The sequence below is a fragment of the Lygodium microphyllum genome, chromosome 5, assembly GCF_053477565.2.
Source record: "Lygodium microphyllum isolate KBCC chromosome 5, Lygodium_microphyllum_v1.1.10, whole genome shotgun sequence".
NCBI lineage: Eukaryota > Viridiplantae > Streptophyta > Polypodiopsida > Schizaeales > Lygodiaceae > Lygodium > Lygodium microphyllum.
The window spans coordinates 39,625,947-39,649,541 of NC_141139.1; the positions used below are offsets into that span (position 1 = coordinate 39,625,947).

The 23,595-nt window shown below is 37.4% G+C and overlaps 1 pseudogene; it reads right to left on the minus strand.

The window, feature by feature from the left end:
- Positions 1–2,244: 2,244 nt before the first annotated feature.
- The window catches only part of LOC148035713 (MFS-type transporter clz9-like), a 59,199-nt pseudogene continuing 37,848 nt past the window's right edge, over positions 2,245–23,595 (minus strand).

A 23,595-nucleotide genomic window follows, 5' to 3' on the forward strand; every position in this document is an offset into this window, starting at 1 on the left:
TAGGCTATTTAGCATGTTATATAACTTCACTAGCTACATCATGCATAGGTATTGAAATCAAGGACTCCTGTAGTACTAAAATGAAGGGATTGTTGATGCCCAATGGTTTAGCTCCCTACCATAAACGTATAGTGATTGAATACATATACTATAATATAACCTATATAGGGACTGATGAACTAATAATATAAGGCGAGTTACACACAAGGACAAATGGCCAAATGAGCATGCAAATGTAAGGGCATGGCGTTGACATGTCAACATTTGATTGGATACGCAGAATGCGTGGGATGACGAACACATGGGGACGAGGGAGGTCCTCTGGCGGCTGGCCCAAGGGGCAAAGGTGCAAGGCTATACCAAAGTGGTAAAAATACAATCACCATGACTAGGCACTCTGCGCCTAGACTCGCCCCGGCGCGAAGCTTCGCGCTGGAGCAGGTGCGATTTTTTGGGGGGGAGGGTGGGTGCTAGACGCGTGGCACCCGCCCCCGCGTTCTCTTTCTTTTTTGGGGGGAGGTGGGGGGCTGCCACGTGGCACTCGGCCCCCACCTCCCGTTAACTAATAGTATAGATGAGTAAAAGTAACGTGAGCAATGAGCATGACTCCAGACTCCAGAGTGGCTGATTTCTCGTCGCCCGAATGGATATACCCGGAGGTGGAAGAAAGCGACTGGAATCACAAAGGTCCTTTCGAAAATCCACGTTGGATGGTGGATCAGGCCAAAAGTTCACAGCACGCGCTTTGGATAAAGCTGGAGCCTGGTTTCGCTCAGTCTGACGTGGAAAGCAGGCTGTGGGACCCACAGTGAATAGGTATACTATATAGTACTTTGTCGGTCCGACTTCCTTCTTTCCACCACACACATCGTAGATACGTACGTGGTGTGTGTCCACTTCGACCTTTCCACGTCGGACTGCGCGGGCTGCGGACTCCGGAGTCCGGACCCAAGACGACAGAAAACACGGGCTGGCAGCTGCTCCGTTTAAAACACGGCATGGAAATTTGGAATATATTTATATTCACAAACGCATTGAATATATATATGTATATATATACTTCGTATGGGTTCAGGCATCCACCACCTGGCATCGACTCTTTTCCCTCCATATTTTTACCTACACGAGAGACCCCTCCCCCCCCCCCCCCCCAAAAATGCAACATTTAGATGTGACATGATTGGTGTTTTTTCTTTTCAGGGGAGGAAATGTTAATATGTATTAGAAGAAAAAAGAGTAGGATAAGGGAGCCAGTAAAATAACACTTGACATTTTGTGCTTATTTGAAATAGAGAAATGTGTTTTTGGAGTGACATGTGAGTTTGAAGGGGTCTATTCGCAAACATGCTATTTCTATAATTTTAAAAGTTACAAATGCACTTTGCAATGATTTAAAAAATCATTTGGAACAAAAAGGGCCTTCCAATTCGACACATAGAAGGGGGAGTTATATGAACGCCTACTAACACTCCAAGTCAACACTAGATACATGGCAAAGAGGTCCAGTTATGTGAAGTCCACCATGCCTATACACTAACACTCCAAAACTAGTTGGAGTACACACACACACACACAAAGTTAACCTTGGAACAAGAAAAAAGTGGAAAAAGTGGGGAAGCGCAAGTCGGGAGCTAAAAGAGGCATCCCATAAGGAAATTAGACACAACGGAAGAAGCAGGAAGGGAAACGGCCGAAAGTGCAAGGGCAACCTCAAAAGCTAAGCCTAATCTTTTTGTAAAATAAAGCTAGGCTCCCTCCTGTGCAAATTGTAAAGGTAGATGGGCAATAAGAAGGAAGCTAGGAAGATAGAAGGCAATGGGAAAGAGGGCCTAGGCCATGGCCGACTATGTGAAAAAGGGGATAAGGGGATGACCGCCCAAAGGGAATCAGGGTCAGGGTTTTGTATAAAAGGCAAAAAGTGAATGAAGAAGCTCATTCTTGTGTGTGGCCAAAAGTAGCTCTGATCCTCCTCTTCTTCTTCTTGTTCTTGCTTGCTTGAGCTTGTGCTTGAGAGAGGGAGTGTGAGAGTGTGAGGGAGTGAGTGTGTGAGGGTGAGGGACCGTGGTGGAGAAGCTCTCCATCTTCTCCCCTCTTCTTCTCTTCTCTTCTCTTCTATTCTATTTTCTTCTCTTCTCTTCTCTTGCTCGCGGTAATGGGGCTTGGAGTGTGGAGCTTGAGGATCAAGCTCGCTTGAAGCTTGCACTTGGATCGTGGAGCTATCAGAGTGCTCGAGATAGGACGCAACTATATGCATATTGCTTGAAAACTAGCCTTAATATTTGCCTCCATACATGAGAGCTTGAAAGCTCTAGCAGCTATGCCAACCAAATCAACCTTTGAAGCATGATTATTTTTAGTCTGATGTTGCCATAGTGCTCTCTCTTTCCAAAAATGTGTTTTTAATTACTTGAAGACTATAAGATCTAGGGGCTGAAGCTTGCATGATGTGTGGGCTGGCAATGTCACTATGTCTATGCCCCATTCAAATGCCATTTCAACCACATTTATGGATACACGATTGTCATGTCCATCAAGTATTAACAAGTGCCTGTTTTCAAATCCCATACTTCCTTGAATGACATCATAGAAGTGCTCCAACCATATGCTGCAGTAAACAAATCACCCATCATCCATGCCTTCTTTTGCATGGCCATGATAGGTCCTTGCTCACAATCTTGGATGTAGTTACACCCAACTTTTTGACACTTGAAAATGTAGTAGCCAGGAATAGCTTGACCATCAGCATATTCACACATCATAAGATAGTCATTCACTCCCTTGAGTCAGTGGTCAATCCATATACAACATTTATCCCTCTGCGTGCAAGACCTCTGATACCCTTATCTCGTGACCCTTGAAACCCAGTCTCATCTACATTCCATATGTGGGTTGGAGGGTAGTTGTGCTTCTCATATAGGTTCTTCAAATTCTCATGTAAGGTGTTAACAACTTAAAGTTGCCTTTACATGCTCCAATAGTTCATAAACTCAAAAGACAAGTTCTAGATGTTGTCTATGAAAACTATCCCACCATGACTTTCTCAAGATACTCCCTCTAAATAAAGTATGACTTGTTTGACATATCTCAACAACCTTCAAGTTAACATCAATGATTGATACCCCATGGCATGCTTCACATTTCTTCCAACACCAATCTAGCAACAAAGCCTCCTCTTCATCACTTAGCATGCTAGGTGGGTCCTTCTGCCTCTTGTATGTCCTCCCTAGCTCCCAATTTGTGATAGCTGTTGTGCTCATACCATACTATAATGAACACTTTCTAAGGGACAATCTAGCTTCACGTGTTTCCAATGCCTTAGCCATCTCTTCCTCAATCTAATTTCAAGCACACTTCTTCTTTGGAAGATGGGTAGGAGTTTGCACTTGATTTGTTGCTTACACATCAACTGATTGGCTAGGCTTGTCTTGAGAGGGATCGTTGAGATTGGCTAGAGACAAAGCATTGAGTTGGATGTAAGAGATAGCTCTAAAATGAGAAGAAAGTGGGGCAACCGATTGATTGGGATGATTAGAAGGATGATGATTAGTTGGTTGTGAAGCCTCACAACACTTGTTGTAAATGAAGTTGCTCCTACCACGCCTTGAAGATTGGGTTGCTCTCCTTGCCATTGAGAGAAGCTACCTAGAACAAAGAAAATTTATGTGAGCATTCTTTATACCTTGCATAGGTATAAACATGAACAATATTAAGCATAATAAAAGCATGAATAAAAAATGGTTGAGTACATGTTGCTGTAATCTATTTTCCGCCTCAAAGCATCAGGTAGGCAAACTCTTTCACAAAGAACTTCTTCTTTGCTATGGTTGGGATTTGGTTTGAGATGGGTACTTCATTTTTGTTGTTGCACGAATTCCAGGTGCCACCGATGAAGAAACAACATGAATTCGAGGTGTCATTGATGAAGAGGTAGCAATCAATGTTGAATGGAAAAATTTAAGTATAAACAAAGTATTAATAAAAAATGGTTGCGTACCTATTGTTGTAATCCGGTTTCCACTTCAAAGCATCAGGTAGGCATACTCTTTCATAGAGAACCTCTTCTTTGCTATGGTTGGGATTTGGTTTGAGATGGGTATTTCATTTTTGTTGTTGCACTGATTCCAAGTGTAATTATAAACAAAGTACTAATACAAAATGGTTGAGTTCCTATTTTTGTAATCTGATTTCCACTTCAGAGCATCAAGTAGGCATACTCTTTCATAGAAAAACTTGTTTGCTATGGTTGCGATTTGATCTGAGATGGGTACTTCATTTTTTATTGTTGCAAAAATTCTAGGTGTCATTGATGAGGAGGTAGTAGGAATTCCAAGTGTCACTAATGAAGAGACAGTAGTCACTGTTGAATGACAGTCAATAGATTGATTAAAAGTTGGGATTGCAATAATTGGGGCTATAGACTTCAACTAAATCTTTTGTGCTTTGATTGTTGATTAACATAAACAAGAGGGCTCCACATGGATGCATCCACAATGGTAGGCCCAATATCCAATCTTGTTGATAAGATTGTTGGTGCAGAGCAAGCTGGCAATAATAGGAAATCTCTCAACCAGACACCTTTTGCACTCACAAGGAGGTTTCATGGATGACATTGGGAGAGTTGATGTTGCCTACTGCCATGGAAAAAAACTCTAGGATAAGAAAAAAACCACACCACACAAGGATGGTTAGGTACAACTATAAGGCAAGCTAATAACAACACACAATATGGTTAGGGACAACTACATGAGAAGCTTACACCACAAGATGGTATTGATAGCCATTTGAGAAGAAGGAGATATGTCTACAGGAATGAGATTTCAAAGATAAGTCTAGTTATCTTAATGTTTCCTCAAATAGAAGTGTGGTCTAGCTCCCTTTATTGACTTTCTAAAAAGGCTCTTTTGTTAGAGCATGGTTGTAATACTAATGGTTCTCCTTTGTCCAAAAAAAGTGTCACTTGAATGGCACCCATTTTTCAATTCGCTCGTCTACCCTATAACAATCTTGAACTTTATATCTGAAAGTTTAACCCTAGGCTAAAAACTTCATAGTCATTTACATGCATAGGGAGGAGTATCCCTTGAAAGCTGATCAAAGTTTAGGTTTCAGAAGTAGTGCTCTTCATTAAATTTGTTCCATAGCATCATCAATGTTTGTGTAGATTTCCTTATAGAAATCCTCTTCTTTCTTCAAAGTAAAAACCACAAAGAGGATCCACAAAAGCCTAATCAAATACTTTTTTATTTCTACTCAACCATATGTGCCATAGGTATAATCCTCTGATCCAATTCTATATAGCTAGTGGATTCCATAGATTTCCCCAAGCAAAAGTTCCTTCCATATGATGGTTGAAGGGTTGAAGGGAGATATCTAGCACTCCAAAAAATTAAGATTGTTAGCATGATCTTTACAATACATAAATAGGTGTGGAATTGTTTTATTCTTAATCTTACACCTTGGGCAGATGTCATCAAAATTCCCATTTTGTATGCTTTGTTGTTGGTCCATAGAGCTTGGTGCAAGTTTAGTCAAAATACACAAGACATTTTGGGCTAAATTGTATTAATCCATACCACTTGGTGCTTATAATTCCATTGAGCTTGATTCTAGTTCATGTTTCATCTTTCATCGAGTTTGATTATCATCATCATTTATTTTTCAAATTTGGAATGGGGAGGAGGGGTTTGTCATCCCAACATATACCTCTTGAGTTGAATTCAATATTCAACAAGTTGATCTTGTAGAGGGATGGCCCCCATCTACTTATTCTCTAATATATTAGTTGGAGGTCATCTTGGGATAAGCTCTTGCTTTGGCCTATCTGCTCTAGCCCTACCTAAGACCCAGTTTTGTAATCCCAAAAAATCTCTCCATACGATTATTCCTTTTTTATTTAATGTGTGTGTCTAAGTGAGTTTGTCTCTTGCAAGAGACATTTTCCCCATGCAATATTTAAAGTCCCTCGTGAATACCTTCCAATCCAATTTTGGGTCGGCTTGGATCAATTGAATCTAATGTGCAAAGGAGGAAGGAGGACCCGCACGCATATGAGGTCAAGGCCACAACCTTAACCAATTAGAGCTTCTGATTATGAGCATCGGAATGTGCATTCAAATCTAGTGATTCCAACCTCTATCAAAGGATTACTCTCATTTAAAATACTATCTCTCTTTTTTGTTTGAAAGAAGAGGTTGAAATGTGGCCAATTTTTGGGGAAAACTTTTTGACATTAGTGTAAGGGGGCCAATTACAAAACACCTAAGAAACAAGCTGTATTTTTTAGGGGGGATTTCATATTTTGTAGACTTTTTAAGATTTGAATATATGAGCATGTAGGGGATATCAAGAGGAATCAAACAAGTCCAATACTACTTTTTTTGAAAATAATCTTTTATGCAATTTAAGAAATGCAATTTTGGGATATAGTAATACACTTCCAATAATAAAACACTTTTTAGCAAATCAATGAGTAACATCTAAGTAAGATTCTTGTCATATTCTCTTTCTTTTATTACATTATTAGCCCAAAGGTGTTTGTTTTTCAACACCTATTTCATAATTGGCCCCCTTATCCTAGCCAAATTTATAACTAAAATCTTGAAAAGTAACTGATTTTCATAAAATTTTAACCAATTTTTTCAAAGTCTAGTTAGGAAAACTGCAATTAAAGTATGATTTTTAATGAAAAATAGACTTGCAATTGATCGTCCATCTATTATCTCAATATAAAGATGAACAACATAAAACCACTTCTTTCTAACATCAAATTTATGTGGTTTAATGTGCATAACATGAGGGATGTTGACTAAATTTGAGAATCAATTTAGCTGGTTCAAACCCGAAATAAACTCTCTTTACAACACTTAACATACTTTTAATGCCACACTACTTTAAACTAAGGTAAGCACAACCTTACTTAACATTTCCTTTGTTTTCTAAGAAATGCTTTTCGCAATATGGTCTTTTACATGTTAGTTCAATAATTAATCATTTAAGTTTCCATGAGGTTTTGAAATATTAAGTGTAATTAATTTGTCTCAACAAAAAGTAATAGTTGAATAAAGTTTGAAATATTAAGCATGTTAATTTTGTGTCTCACAACTTAACCAAAAGAAGCAAGTTCAAACATAAGGAGCTCAATTTTAAGCATTGCTCAAGTATATTTTTGTGATCTATATAATTCAAAAACCATTTTGAGTGGCTTGTAACATTGTGCATTCACATCACCTAAAACAACTTACAAAAATCTAATTCAAATACAAACGCAATTAGTATGTGAGGTTTGCACCATATTATAAGTGTTACATATTCTCGAAAAGTTCTTATGCAATATTGTTAAAGGCATGATCAAGGCATAACCTAGGAGTTCCTTATTTAGTTTTGTAAGGGTATTTTAAACCTTTGTCTTGATTAGATGTGACAAGTCATCAGTAGGATGCATATGTTTTTGGGAAGTTAGAAGGAGAATTCGTGAGATTTGTGTGTCTCCGTTCACATCAAGAGAATGGATAAGCCTGTAAACGATGTTGTGATTATGAAGGAACGGAACAGATTTACCTGCCTCTATTTCTCTCTGTATTCAAAACTGTAATCTGTTTTTATCATCGATTATCTGAATTATGAAATGGAGTCTGTGTGGTCGAAAATGAGCCTGTTGATGAAGGAATGATTCAGAATTAATGTTTAGAACAGACATATTAGTCAGGGTTGAAAATAGATTGGATATGTTTATTATAGAGGGAATTGTTTGCTTTGGTTAAAAGTAGGGGAACCTTTTAGGCCCCTAATACTTGGCGATCCTGCAAATTAGTGTTTGGGCATCATGCGGGATGGTTCCATGTACAGAATATTCATGAGTTAAAGGATAGAGTCAGAAATGGATTCATGGGCTTGAGGAATTTCAATAGTGTGGAGGGTAAGGCCATGAACTGGTTTACTCAGTATGGTGCAACCCATTTTCCTAATACACAAGCATTACAGACATTATTTTTGTCAAGATTCAGAAAGTGGAAAACACCCACTGACATTTTGAAGCAGTTGAAAACAATGAAGAAGAAGAGACTTCTTGTGGAAGACTATGCACAGTAGTTCCTGGATTTGAATGGAAGACTTGCACCACCTGAAAGACCAACCAATGAGATGTTGAGGGAGTACTTCTGTAATGGGCTGAGGGAATCCCTGAGAACTGCAATAGCTAATACATATATTCCTAGAGGTGTAGAAGGATTTAATTTGTTGGTAGCAACTGCTAGAAGAGTAGAGAAAAGGATGGGAACCATCAAACACAAGAAGAAGAAGAAGTATGATAGTGATTCGGATTCAAAAAATGATTCAGACTTAGACTCAAAATCGGAGTTTGACTCAGATTCATATTTAGAGGATGACAATTCAGCTTCAGACTCTAAAGTTTCGGAAGATGATGACAGGAAATCCAAAAGTAGGAAAAAGAAAGGAAATAGAAACACATGAGTAAAAGTAAAGGAAAGAAGGACAGCAAAGCAAACAAAAAATCAAAAAGCAAGGTGCAGAATCTCAATAAGCAGATTACTGCAACTTTGAAGAGTATGGGAATCTCAACTTCCCCTAAGAAGAAGAAACCATATTGTAACACATGTCAAAAGCATGGGCACACATATGCTACCTGTTGGTACAATTCCAACAATAGGGCAAACCCAAGACAGCTAGCACCAAGGGAAAATGCACCAGCTACAAATGCAATGGATCTAGATAGAAATAGAGCAATGGAAGGTCCACCTAGAATATTTTAGGGGAGAAATAACTAGGGACCACCTAATCCTCAAGGAAATGGTAATCTGAATGATGACCCATGCACATATTGTGGAGAAATGAATCACAGGAAGGGTCCTAATTGCCCATTGTGGTGTAAACACAGAGAGAAGAGAGGTGTTCCTATTATTAGATATAACAATCAAAGACCACCTGCACAGGAACAATAGAATAGGCCACCACAGGCTAATGTAGTCATTGTGGAGGAAGCTAGGCAAGTGAATGAACCTGTGTTGCAAAAACAACAAGGGGACTATCTCAATGTGTTGCATGTCCAGTGTGATTTTTCAAATTGCATACAGGTGGAGGAGATTCATGAAAAATCAACATCAGTTTTGGTTATTACAAGATCAAGTGGAAAATATGTGGCTGATCCTGTTATATCCCATACGGAGATGAAACACCCTCATTATTGGGAGAATCAAAGACAGGTAAGACATGGGTGTTTAAAGGAAATTCAGAAGAGTTAGAAAACTAACTATGGTAAACATAAATTGTAGTAGCAAATACTTGATATACAGTTAAGTATTTAGGAGGAGATCCAACATCAAGAAATAAGGGAGGCACAGTTGAGATCTGAAGTTTTGAGGAATACCATTGTTACAATGGATCAGATTTTAAGTTTGGTTCGTGAGTTCAAAAGACATGTACTCAGAAATCTAAGGAGGAAGAGCATGTGGATAAACCTGAAGGCTGTTAGATTGAGGCTGAAGATGTGGACTACAAAGTGCCCAAAATCACTGTTAATTTTCAAGAACAAGAGATTCATGGAGCATTGCTGGATGGAGGTTCAGGCGTGAATATTCTACCTGAATTCATGTATGCCAGATTGAAGTTGCCTGAGCTAGAAGAAGCTCCTTTTTAATTGAAGATAGCAAATCAGAGGAGTATCCAGCCTCTAGAAATTCTCCGAAATTAGCAGATTACTGTTTCAGGACTCACATTCCCAGTGAATTTTTTAGTGTTAAAAATGGATGAAGGAGACAGCCCATATCCACTTCTATTGGGAAGGCCTTGGTTTAAGTAGGCTAAGGTTAAATAGGATTGGGGAGCTACAAAAATAACAGTCAAGAAGGGGAAGAAGAAAGTTCACATGAATATGGTACCTAATGCAACCTTTCCCAGAGAAGCCAGAGCCTTGTATGCATAGGGTATTAGCATGGTGAAGGAAGTTGATGATGATGAAGAAGATGCTTCCCTTAAAGTTAATGAATCAGTTGTACCTATTTTTGATATAGATGTGGTCAAAATTCTGGAACAATTCAAGGAGCAAATAAGGAATCTGTAACCTCTCAACAACAGAATGAGAGTAAACACGAAGATCCTATAGAAGAGGACATAAACAAGAAGTAATCTAAACAAGAGGAGAATATGCACATTCAGTAAGATCATTTAGGCTAAAAAGGCTTTTGAGGAACAGATGCCTAAAACTGCCAGGGTCCAAGAAGATGATTTACATTATCATAATTTAGGTTTTGAAAAGGAGCCTCAGATGGTCTAAGTCAGTGTTCATATGGAAGGCCACTTCAAAACAAATCTGAAGTAGCTATTATAGGAATTTAAATATATTTTTTGCATGGACTTGCACTAATATGAAAGGAGTGGATCCTAGATTTTGTATGCATAGGATTAACCTAAAAAAAGATGTAGTCCTTGTTATTTCACAGAGATACAGGATGAATCCAAATTATGCAAAGGCTGTTAATAAGGAGAAGTTTGATAAACTTCTGAAAGTGGGATTTATTTATCCTTTGGAGAAGGTGACATGGTTATCACCTATAGTGGTGGTGCCAAAGAAGAATGGCAAACTCGGAATCTATGTTGACTACAAGAAACTAAATGCAACCACTATAACTTATCCTTTCCCATTACCATTTCAGGATACTTTGTTGGATGCAGTTGCATGTCATCAGATGTACAGTTTCTTGGATGGATTCAGTGGTTACAATCATATATCGATGCGGCAAAAGAAGATAGAGAGAAGACTGCTTTTGTTACAGAGTGGGGAGTATATGCCAGTAATGTAATGGTATTTGGCTTGAAAAATGCTCCACCTACATTTCAGATATGGGTACAAGAAGCCTTTGCTCCATACTTGACAACATTCATGAGAGTTTTTCTAGATGATTTTAGTGTGTTTGGGAAGGTTGTGGATCACCTTAATCAACTCAAATTATTCTTTGAAAGATGCAAAATGGCTAGGTTGAGTCTTAATCCAACCAAATGTGATTTTGATGTTAAAAGAGGGATTTCACTAGGGCATATCATTTCAGAAGAAGGAATGCAAGTTGATCCTAGGAAAGTGATAGCTATTCAAATGGCCAAGGCACCAACAAACTTGAAGGAATTGAGAAGATTTGTTGGACAAATCAAGTGGCATAACAGATTTCTGAAATATTTATCTCATGTCTACATTCCATTGACCAAGTTGACCAAGAAGGATGTGAAGTATGTCTAGAAAAAAGAACATGAAAAAGCATTCAAATTACTGAAGAAGATGTTACAAGTAGCACCAATAATGAAACCTCCTGATTGGAGTTTACAATTCCATGTGTTTGGAGATGCCTTTGATATTGCAGTGGGAGTTATGTTAATGCAAGAAAAACAGAGAGGCTGGTTTAGACCAGTATATTATGCAAGCAAGGTCATGAAATGAGTAGAAAGAATTTTATTCTGTTACTGAAAGGGAGTGCTTGGGAGTTATCTTTGCACTGAAAAATTTCAAACATTATTCGTTGGGCAATTCAATCACAATTCATGTGGATCATCAGGCATTGATCTATTTGGTCAACAAACCACAACCAACAGGAAGATTGGCTAGATGGATTCTACTATTACAGGAATTTGATTATTCCATTGTGCATAGACCTGGAAGGGAACATTTGATTGCTTATTATTTAAGCAGATTGGAGTCAGGAGAACCTCCTGAAGGGATAACATATGATTTACCTGATGCAGACTTATTTCAGATCCATGCAACCAACTCAGATGATTGGTATGAACAGATGCTTAATTACCTTACTGAAGGGGTATTTCCTGAGGGAATGACCAAAGACCATAGGAGAAAGCTGGTATTAAGAAGTGCGACCTATTCAATAATTGGAGGATATCTGTACAAGAGAGGAGTGGACTAGATTATTGGGAGATGTGTTCCTGACAGTCAGTAGGCAACAGTGTTAAGTGAAGCTCATACAAGAAGTTCTGGAGGTCACTTTTCAAGTGACATAACCAATAGAAAAATATTTTAGAGTGGCTTATGGTGGCCAACAGTAATCAAAGATTCACATCAGTATGCAAAGGCCTGTGATAAATGTCAAAGGGATGGATATCCAAGGAATCAGGACAAAATGAGGCAGCATCCAGTTTTGCCATTGGGTCCTTTTGAGAAGTGGGGAATGGATTTTATGGGTCCATTCAAGCCAGCAGCAGAACTTTCAAGAAACATATATATTTTGGTTGCTACAGATTATTGTACCAAATGGGTAGAAGTTGTTGCATTAAAGGATAATAAGGCAAGGAGTGTGGCATATTTCCTGTACAATAACATAATGACCAGATTTGGTTGCCTAGTGGAACTTGAATTAGATCAGGGAGTCCATTTTCTTAACAAGGTATTCAAGTTCTAACTGAAACTCATATGATTAGCCATAAAATGTCCTCAATATATCATCCACAAGCCAATGGATTAGCTGAGAGCAGTAACAAGATTTTGGTTAAAATTCTTAAAATGACTGTTTCAAAAAACAGGAAGGATTGGGATCTGAAATTGAATTCAGTAATGTGGGCATTTAGAATAGCCTAAGGTCTGTACATGACTCACACCATTCAAATTGATCTATGGCATGGAAGCTGTGGTGCCAATGGAGTTCATAGTACCATCTTTGAGGGTGTTAGTTTCAAATAGACTAACACAGGAGGATTCACTTAAATAGAGATTAGAGCAGTTGATGTCTTTGGATGAAGACATATTTCATAGTGCTTATGTGGTTATTGTGATTCTTTAGAATAGAAGATCTACATGGCTAAATCAGTACTTGAAGAAGAATAAATTCAAATAGGGAAATTTGGTCTTAATGTATAACTCTAAATTGGGCAAGCATCTTGGCAAATTAAAACTTAGGTATGTGGGACCATATAGAATTTTTAAGGACTTAGGGTAAGGAACATTTCAGTTGACTGATTTGGAGGATAAATTATTGGCTAAACCTGTGAATGGTTTTAGACTAAAGTTGTTTTTGCTCAATAAGTTCCAAGATGCTGATTTGAATACAGTTGTAGTGGAGACATTGGATAGTGAAATTCTGAAGGCACAAGTGCAAGAGCTCAAGGATAAATAAGAAGGAAAACCTGTCTTTACTCATCAAACATAATAATCAGCAGGAGACATAACAGATTATCAGGGTAAATTTAAGACTTTGTTGCAATTTTTAGGAAGACATAAGGATGTGTTTACAAATTTTTTTGGTTTATCTGAATGTGAAGAATGGCAAGATGTTGAACATTTGTTATTAGACAGTGCAACAAATTTGGATTTGTCAGATCCATTAATTTCAGTGGAATTTGAAAATTCATAGGGTGGGGTATTGACTGAAAATTGGGCTATTGTACCTGTTGGGGAAGTGCAAACTTCTGTGCAAGAGGAGAATGTTATTTTAGATGTTCAGTATATAGAAGTGAATGTGATTGATACTCAAAAGATGTGAGTGCAGAAGATGTTCAGAAAATTGATGAAGTTGTTCCAAGAGGTGAGGAGGAAACCAAAAATGATGCAGAGATTGAGAAATCAATTCAATCAGTTTTAACTGATATTCATGCAAAGTAGAATTGACAGTCAGGAATGTAGTCAGATGGGTAGAGTATATGTTGTGTATTTTGTGTAAGTTGGATGTATCCAGCCATTGCACTTCATACTCTATATAATTCTTGAAGACCTAGATGAAATTATCAGAACTAAAATGAAAACAAGGGATTTTGTGGGTTCAAGTCCACTATTTTGGGGAAATAGTAACCACTGGGTGTGCCAATGTTAAAGGCATGATTAAGGCATAACCTAGGAGTTCCTTATTTAGTTTTGTAAGGGTATTTTAAACCTTTATCTTGATTAGATGTGAAGAGTCATCAGTAGGATGCATATGTTTTTGGGAAGCTAGAAGGAGGAGTCGTGAGATTTGTGTGTGTTTGTTCACGTCAAGAGAACATATAAGCCTATAAACAATGTTGTGATTATGAAGGAACAGAACAGATTTCCTTGCATGTGTTTCTCTCTGTATTCAAAATTGTAATTAGTTTTGTATAATCGATTCTTTGAATTATGAAATGGAGTCTGTGTGGTCGAAAATGAGCTTGTTGATGGAAGGAATGATTCAAAATTAATGTTTAGAACATATAGATTAGTTAGGGTTGAAAACAGATTGGATATGTTTATTATAGAGGAAACTGTTTGCTTTGGGTAAAAGTAGGGGAAGCTTTTAGGCCCCTAACAAATATCACAAAGACCTAGTGAATAGATAATAATTACAACACTTCACGACATACTAGAATCCCGATTAGAGTCTCTATGCATAGCCACATTGCACCTACTTACACATACAAAGGAACACAAAAGCTCACAAATGCATTAGATCATTTGAAGGCATGAGGGTAGTTAAAAGGCCTATCTTGGAGGCCAAGCATAGCATTCCTAGCAAAAGAGAGTTTACAAGATAGCTAGGGTATAAGAGAGACTTGGTTTGCAAGTGAGGGCTAAGCTATCAATATGCATGAAGCATATCTCAACTCTGTGGAGGTTTACGTTATCAGCTTATAAGGGATAAATTTTAAAAGAAACTTGTCAAAGCAGCCCCTCAAATGTAGGTGCAAAAGTAAAACAATGCTTAGCCAAAGGTTATGGAAAATAGAAAAATTAAATAGGCCTTCTACTCTATGTTGAAGAGCCCATGTCCATCATACATTCAACTCACACTCAACTAACAAAGAAACACCTATGCTCATGTTTCATATAGCATTTGACTTTAAAGTTTAAAGTATATAATATCTTCACATTGGGAAAATGGGAGGACCTTATTTGCTAGCAACAAAAGTTGCAACCTACCTTGCAAGCTTTCAAATGTTATGGGTCCTCCAAATCTGATGTTCAAAGGAAGAAAGGAGGGACCCATGCATATGTCTATCTGAAGGCTATCCTCCTCTCTAGATAGCCTCTTCTCAATCAACACTAGGCATTAAGAATATCCCCAACATGATCACATCTCCTCCTCCTCCTCCTCCTCCTCCTGGTAAGTCACTTGTTTTTATTAACCCACTAACCCAACTTCAATTCTCCCTTTTGTAACACCTATATTAAATGACTATGTGGGATGTAGGAGTTGAACTGAAGACCTTTTGGTCACCACCTTGTTCAACTTAACCAACTGAGCTACACCCATTTGCTCTCTCTCTCTCTCTCTCTCTCTCTCTCTCTCTCTCTCTCTCTCTCTCTCTCTCTCTCTCTCTCTCTCTCTCTCTCTCTCTCTCTCTCTCTCTCTCTCTCTCTCTCTCTCTCTCTCTCTCTCTCTCTCTCTCTCTCTCTCTCTCTCTCTCTCTCTCTCTCTCTCTCTCTTTGTGGACACATGAACAAGGTCTATGTCCTTATTGTTGGCATTGAAGGATGCCCCTAACACCTTTTAAAACATAAGCCTAATTATGGAGTTTTGAATTTATGACTAATGGACCATATTGGTGTGTTCTTCAAGTAGTGGAAAGATAAGATTCAACAACCATTCATATTCTACCACATCATCCTTTTCTTCTCATTTCTTACCTAGTAGAAACTCATATTGCATGTGTGCATATCCTAAATAGCTTGCTCCAAAGGTCCTAGCATAGTTCAAGTACATATGTCCCCTAATTTTGAATGAATTTGATAGGTGGTTTTCCAATTTTGAGATCAAATAGATCAACCCATGTATGTAGTACTCATTATGTGTGTGTTTCACACACACACACACACACACACACACACACACACACACACACACACACACACACAAAATAATGACCTCTACTCTTTCTACCTTCAACTTTTTTCCTTTTAATTGCATTTGTGAGGCATTCTTGTGATTACAATCTTCATTGAATTTATACGAATATATTGTATCTTATCCTTTAATCTTTCCTTTCCTTTGGAAATGAATTATTGCAAATTGTTTTAAATTCTAGTCAAGTTTCTCTAGCTTCACCCTCACACAAACTATTTATTTTTGCTACAATCTACAATAACTCCTTTGCAAAGTATTTTAAAATCTAGTCACATTTCTCTAGCTTCACCCTCATGCAAACTACTTATTTGCTACAATCAACAATGATGTCAATGACCTCATGACCTTGCATATAGAAAGTACCAAAAGTATATTGAATCATGAACATAGTGACTAACATAGTATATCTTGCAAGCACTAATGATGGGTACAAGAAAGAAAATAATAATTTATTTTCATCTTTGATCATTTAAGGCTTCATGAGTGTAACAAGACATATGAACAAGAGAAAGACAAGATATGAGAACCATCCAACAAGTAGTATTATATATATAGTATATTTTTCCATAGAATATATGCTACAATTTGATGAAGGTAGAATCATTAAGACTCATAAAGCTTTAAAGAGGCCTAGCATAACTCCTCTTATTTGGGCCAAATTCTTCATAGAAACAAGGAACACTCATATGTCTCACAAATGTCTAAAATTGCTCTCACATACCACAACTTAGAAATAGTAGCTTTGTGATGTGAGAAGTCATTGTGGCTCATGCAACTTCAAAATAGTAGTTTTGTGATGCAACAAGTCACTATAGCTCGTAGAACTTCTAAATAGTAGATTTGTGATATAAAAGTCATAATGAGTCACATCATGATGTGCTCCTAGAAAATGGTTTATGGTTTCCCCCATAATAAGTGACATCTCCCAACAAAAAACCATCTCATCAAGAAGCTTGGGACAATTTTGACATGTCCAATTGGTTCTTTCAACAAGAGGAGCCAAGTGTATTGAGGGTGATCTTGCTATAATGCAAGGTAGGCTTGGTTGCACTTGTATGAACTATAAACAACCATTCACACCTAATAAACTCTCCAGTTTTTTATGTAGTTGATATAACAACACATGAACCACATAATGAAACATGCTACCAATGCATGACATCAACTTAAAACTTCCCTATGTCATGGAATTCAATCAATGTCACTCCATTTTCAAGTTCATCTTAAAAATATTTCTCGATGTTTGGAGAACTTGTCTAATTCGAACATAAAATCTATCCTTTAATTATAACCTTATAGAAATTTTGATGGGATGTCACAAAGAAGAAACTCTACAAAACCAAGTGTACAACATAGGCAAAGACATGAACTATGACTTGTAGATTGTGAAACATAGAAAATGATGGAAAGACTTGACCCATGGCATGTAGATTGTGCAATAGAGAAAATGATGTTATGCAAAAGATGATAGGAATTGCATAGAGTCCTTATTTAGAATACCAAAGAGCTAAAGGCTCATAGTAAAGACTTCTAGTAAATGACCCAAAATGGAACTTGACCATAATAAAATTTCTCAACAAGTGCACAATTTCACTTTTAAGATGCATATGCTTAATCCAAGAGGTTCTTAGAAGCATATATACAATTTCACTTTTAAGATGCATATGCTTAATCCAAGAGGTTCTTAGAAGCATATATACACTCACATACATATGAGTTTTATTTAATCCATTGTCTTAGTAGCTTTATTCCCTCATAATCTTCCATAAAATGAAATAAGGCAATCTAATATAAGCAAAATACATGCAAATTTGCTTGAAATTAATTTTTAAAAAACCTTACTAAATAAAAACAATAAAATTAAAGCAATAAAATCCTAATTTTTCTTATAGATGAATCAATTTAAAGCCCCCTATCCTCTTGCAAATCAACTCAATTTTACTAGCTACTACACAAAAAAACTAAGAAATTAAGCATTTGACCATGGCTTGTGAGTATTTGTCTAAGCATAAAGCTCCCATGCTTTCAACACTTTTTGTTATCAAAGTTATAAGCCTACATATGACAAGTTACAATCATGTGGCAATTAAACAATATTGAGAATCCATAAGTATGAATTAAATCACCATCTTATTTTCTTGCAATTTTGTTATAATTTTGATAACACTCTTGTAATCATCATAAAATTTTTAACTCAAAACCCGACTTGTTTGGTTTTAAAAATATTTTCCAACATTTAATTTTTTTTTGGGATTTTGATTGGAATTTGAAAACAATTCCAAAGGGTGATTGACTAAGTCTACGAGATGTTGTTGTAGGTTGGAACCCTTGAACATAAGCTTTGAATTATGAAATCCCCTTTAATTATGTTGCATCCTCAAAGAGATTCCTTTCTTGATTAAGCAAAAGGGTTGACATGTAGATTAAGCAAAAGAGTTGACATGTAGAATCCCCTTTCTTTAGTTTTTAATGGAAAAGAATTTCTTTTCCTAATAAGGAAAAAAGAATTATATGTAACCACATGGACCTTTCAAGTAAGAGAAGATCTAGGTTTATATGCATAAACATATTTAACCAAGGCTACATTATATCCTCGCAATTCTACAAGCATAATATCAAGTCCTTGATCATGCCGATGAAGGCCATCAAACTTTTGCTCAATTTTGATTCATGAAACACTATTTAAAGAATAAAGATTTTCACATAATTTGTAATTTAAAATTTGAAAATATTAAAACGTATATTGCTTTTAAAAATCAAGAAGATCAACATAATTCTCAATAATATGATGTACATTATCTCAAGGTTTTTGTATGCAATTTCATGTTTGAAACACAACCATCAACACATTTCAAATGTGATTTAGCACTACCATACTAAATTTTAATAGAGGGGATAATATCATGAATCCTTGCAATAATTGACAAAAGTTCTAGAGCTATTGTGTGCTTAGAATTTGATCATAAGAGTTTTCTACAACATAATAATGTTCCCATGAAATCTTGTCAAAACCAGTTGTCTTTGCTCAATTGATATGCTCTATACCTCACCATATTGTTGATGTAACAAGTACCCATTACATTGGCAAGAAGGTGGAAAAGTTAAGAAGTAGGATAAATATACCAATACTATGGAAAGCTATGAAATATGCCAATACTAGGTACGGCTAGCAATTTTCTCCTTATGACTAGTATCAACAACTCATTAAGGTTTTATTTGGAATATCAAAGAGCTAAAGGCCCATAATAAAGATTTCTAGTTAATAACCCAAAGTGGAACTCAACCATAATAAATTTCTTAACAAGTGCACAATTTCACTTCTAATATGCATATGCTTAATCCAAGAGGTTCTCGAATGCATATATATTGAGTCAAGGATACACACACACATAATTCAATTCACAAATGAGTATGTGAAGTAGTTCAAAAATATTTTCTTATACTACTTTCTCTGTGAAAGGTAGGGCTTTAGTGGAAGCACATAAGCATAAGCAAGAGCTATGGAGGATTGTAACGTACCCGCCTTTATTACATGACGAGTAACATTTTAGTAGTCGCCTAGGGTTTACCTTCCACCTGATGCCATCTGTACTCTAACCAGAATGATATGATTTTGTCCGGCTCTATAACCCTAGGTCTACCTTGCAGGGAAAGCATCCTGCCATTTCCCACAGAGGACTGACCTCAAGGTTCCAAATTGACCTAACAGTCACCTATCATTAACTAGCTCACATCCGGAGGTATCCTTCGAGAGGCTTCTTGTCCGGAAGGAGCAATTGCTATTACCCTTGGTTCATGGAGTACAACACTTTTTTTCTGTAGCAGACTTAGGATTTTGAAATCCCTCGTAGTGCCTTGATTACATGATGAGTGATGTTTAGTAGTCACCCAGAGTTTACCTTCCAATTGCCGCCATCCATACTCTAACCAAAATGATCAGCTAGTTAACCCTAAGTCTACCTTGCAGTGGAAGCATCCTGCCGTTACCCACGAAGGACTGACCTGAAGGTTCCTAATTGACCTAACATCCACCTATCAACAACTAGCTCACTTCCGAAGGTGCCCTTTGAGAGGCTTCTTGTCTGGAAGAAGCAATTGCCATTACCCTTGGTTCATGGAGAACAACGCTTTTTTCCAGTAGTAGCAGACTAAGGATTTATGAAGTCCCTCACAATGCTCTGGCACAGCCGTCGTACCTTTCCCCTAAGATAATTTACAATTCGGTTTTTGAGACCAAACCCTAGGTAAGTCAACGAATCGGCCCTTCCTAGAGTTTCTTCCTAGCGTTCGTTTTTGGGGAAACCTCTTAGCTAACCGAGACTACCCTGCGGACTGGATTCATCAGGAATTCATCCACCCGCTTCCCTCTATGGAAGTTCTTACTTATCTAATTACCTACCACATTACGTGAAACATATAAAAAAAGTTTCATTAATTAAAAAGAGTCATTTTATGCACAGTTTTTTGTTTGCATAATTTACTCACAAACATACAATCAGAATAAAACAAACTCATTGATTATGTTCCATAATGTGTGTTTTCCTACCCATATAGGAGAAAATTTACAATTTCATGTGCTGCCTCATTTGGCAGTGCATCTGCACGTCATCAAGATCAAATCCACCTATAGCTAGCATTTTAGGTGTCCCAAGTAGAACTTGGTCCCAAGTAGAACTTTGGCCATACAGGGGACCAAGTAGTTCCTAGGTGCATAAAGGATTTACTAGCCAGAGCCCCCCTAGAGAAGACCTTTCGCCATCAGAGTCGCTCCATGCTTCTGCGGCGGAAAAAAAAACATCCCTTCTTAGCATGGAGATTCAACACCTATCCTTGGGAGAGGTATAGGGCTCCTCAATTTATATATGTTCCAATACTTAATTCAATCAGAATTTAATCTAGAAAATCACAAACAAGATTGATGTCTTCAAGCAGTTATGACTTCAATCAATCATGCAACTTTCAAGTGATGATTAATCTAGCAGTAATCGATACTTGAATTTCACATAATGAACTCTTCACCTTGGAACTTAACTAAGGGTATCTAGATTTTTGGGTCTCTAACTCCACAGTTTAAGGTTTATTCTTGTAACCAAGTTTCTTGGCCTTAAGTCAATTTCTTTCCGGTCTTAAAATCTTCTATCAAAGCTTCTAGATTGAACTATATCCTTGACTAATCCATCTTGAAAAATTCCTCATGATTTCTCTTGAGTTCTAGAATTTCATAGTTTTCCTAACAGTTTCTAGCCTATAAGATGTTCTAATAATTTACCAAGTGAATACTCTAAGATCGTAGTATTTCTTAAGAAACTTATCTTATTTCTATTTAATTCAATTTTATTTTATTTTGCAAAACTTGTGGTATCGCGATTGGTAAAGGGTTGTTATCTGCGTCCGTGACTCCGTTAGTGACTTCCGTGCTCGCAACTCCAGTTGTTCCTTCCACGTTAGTAGGGTCGTTCCTGCTTTCGCTTTTGAATTTTTTTTCTTTAGGGCCATGACAAAAATATGATTTGTAGAAGAAGAAGGACACAGCAGTAATACTGGTTGGCAAGGGTGTAAGATTCTCGATGATGATGGTGGTTATTGCGGGATTCAATGATGTAGGCCTCGCGGATGGTTCTTCTTGCCTTGTGGAGAGCAATAATTCTCTCTCTCTAGTAGATGGAATAGGGAGGAGAGTAGAGGTATGACTTCTAATTGGATTGATAGAATAGGATAAAGTTCTTCAGTGTCTTCTATTCTCGAAGAAGAGGATGAGAGACCTTCTGCGTATCCCCTTCCTTGGGTTGAATGGAATGATGTCTCTTCGTCTCGCAGAATAGAGTCTCCTCCTTCTTGATTAGCATCTCGTCCTCGTCAAGATTGCTCTTATTCCCCTTCTCTTGGTCATCCCCAAGTCCTCAATTTATAGTTTTGTAGAGGGGGGGTAAAAGAGAGGATGCTTTCTTTTTAGCATGTTTTAATGATATCATCGATGACAAAGAGAGAACGCTTTCTTTTAGTGCTTCTGATGACATCAGAGAGGGAGCTCCATTTTTGTAGCGCGAAGATAAAAATTTACGAATCTATGGGTGAGCACCGCATGGTGTGTCATTGAGCGGTCATCACTCCAAGGCTTACGACTAAGATGATGACTAAGGCAGCAACTTGGGCATCTTGGCCTTGGCATACTTAGCAACGGCCTACAAAGGCTTCGTTGGTGCCATTGGCTGTGCGCGAGAAGCTCCCACTAGCTTGTAGGAAAATCTTCTCGAGATGTCACCCATCCTAGCAGTGTCGTCACCCAAGTGCACTTAACTGCCAAGTGACTATCCACTAGGCTAGTTCGTTTTGTTGTTCTATGCTACAAACATAGTTTTAATAAGTGAACTGGCATATAATACCTCATTAATAATAATAATTATCTTCATAATGAGAGTTAGTTTCATAATTAGATCAATTTTCTTTGGAATGTATACACACATTAAAATAAACTAAGTAATGGGGACATTACACTCACTTACATAGACTACCTTATTACTCTGTGCTGCCAACACACATATGCTTCACATAGTTTCCTAGCTCCTTATCCTTGCCACATGTTTACTCTCACCTCTTTTATTAAACTCTAAATGTTCTCCCTTATCTAAAGTCTTTGTCACAAGATATTTCTATCACATCATGCAACACATATGTTCCATCCTTGTATCTTCATTAAGTCTAGTATTCACTCTCTCTTGTCAACAAGTGGAATGCATAGAAAACTCTTTGATGGACAACCACAATACTCTACTAAATGGAATACATAGAAAACTCTTTGATGGACAACCCCAATACTCTACTAAATGAAGGCCCCTCACATCTATCTCTTTGTCAATATTAAAAGAAATCATTATATTTTTCTAGAGAGGAAAAATGTTAGAATGTACTCATATGAACATGTACTTAGAGAATATCTAGAAAGACAATATCTAGATATTTAGAATAACTAGATAAGATAGATTTAGAACATGTGGAGGATACTTCACTAAGAGAACTTACCATATCTAGACCTTTATTGTATATATATGTGTACTCTCAACTATTGCAATGCAAGTGTGTAAGCAAGTGTGCAATAAAAATGTGTGATTCATTATTTATCTCATTGTTTCATTGTCTCTCTCTCTTTCTCTCACCATCACTTTCACTACAAGCAACTAGTATGGCCTTACATGCTGGGTTGGGGTATCTAGGGGTACTCTTCAACTTGTACACCCACTTGTATGGGAATGCATGTTTCCCATTGGACAAAGGAACCAAATCCCATGTATAGTTTTTCTGCAATGAGTCATATTCTGAGTGCATAGCCCTCTCCCAAGACTGACTATCACCTCTACAAATGCCCCCCTCATAAGTAAGGGGCTCACTAGAATTTGTCACCATAACATAGTCCACAGAGGGATTAAATTGGTCAGGCTGATGTTCTCTAGTAGACCGCAAGCTATGGGGCCTATACATCCTATCCAATATCATGATCATGGGCAACTAGAACATCAACTAATAGGCTATCTAGCTAGTTGTATGGTAACAAGAGGCTCCTCTTGAAATATCACCCTATGTATCTCAACTATCTACTTAATCTACTTATGCATCTTCACCTCATGGAAGACAACATCATGGCTACAAATGACCTTCCTAGCATGCACATTCCATAAGTAATAGCCCATCTTACCTTCACCCCCATAACTAAGAAAGGCGTATTTCACTGATTTAGGATCCAACTCATTGTATTTGTCCTTGGGAACATGGAAAAAACCCTCACATCCAAAGGCAC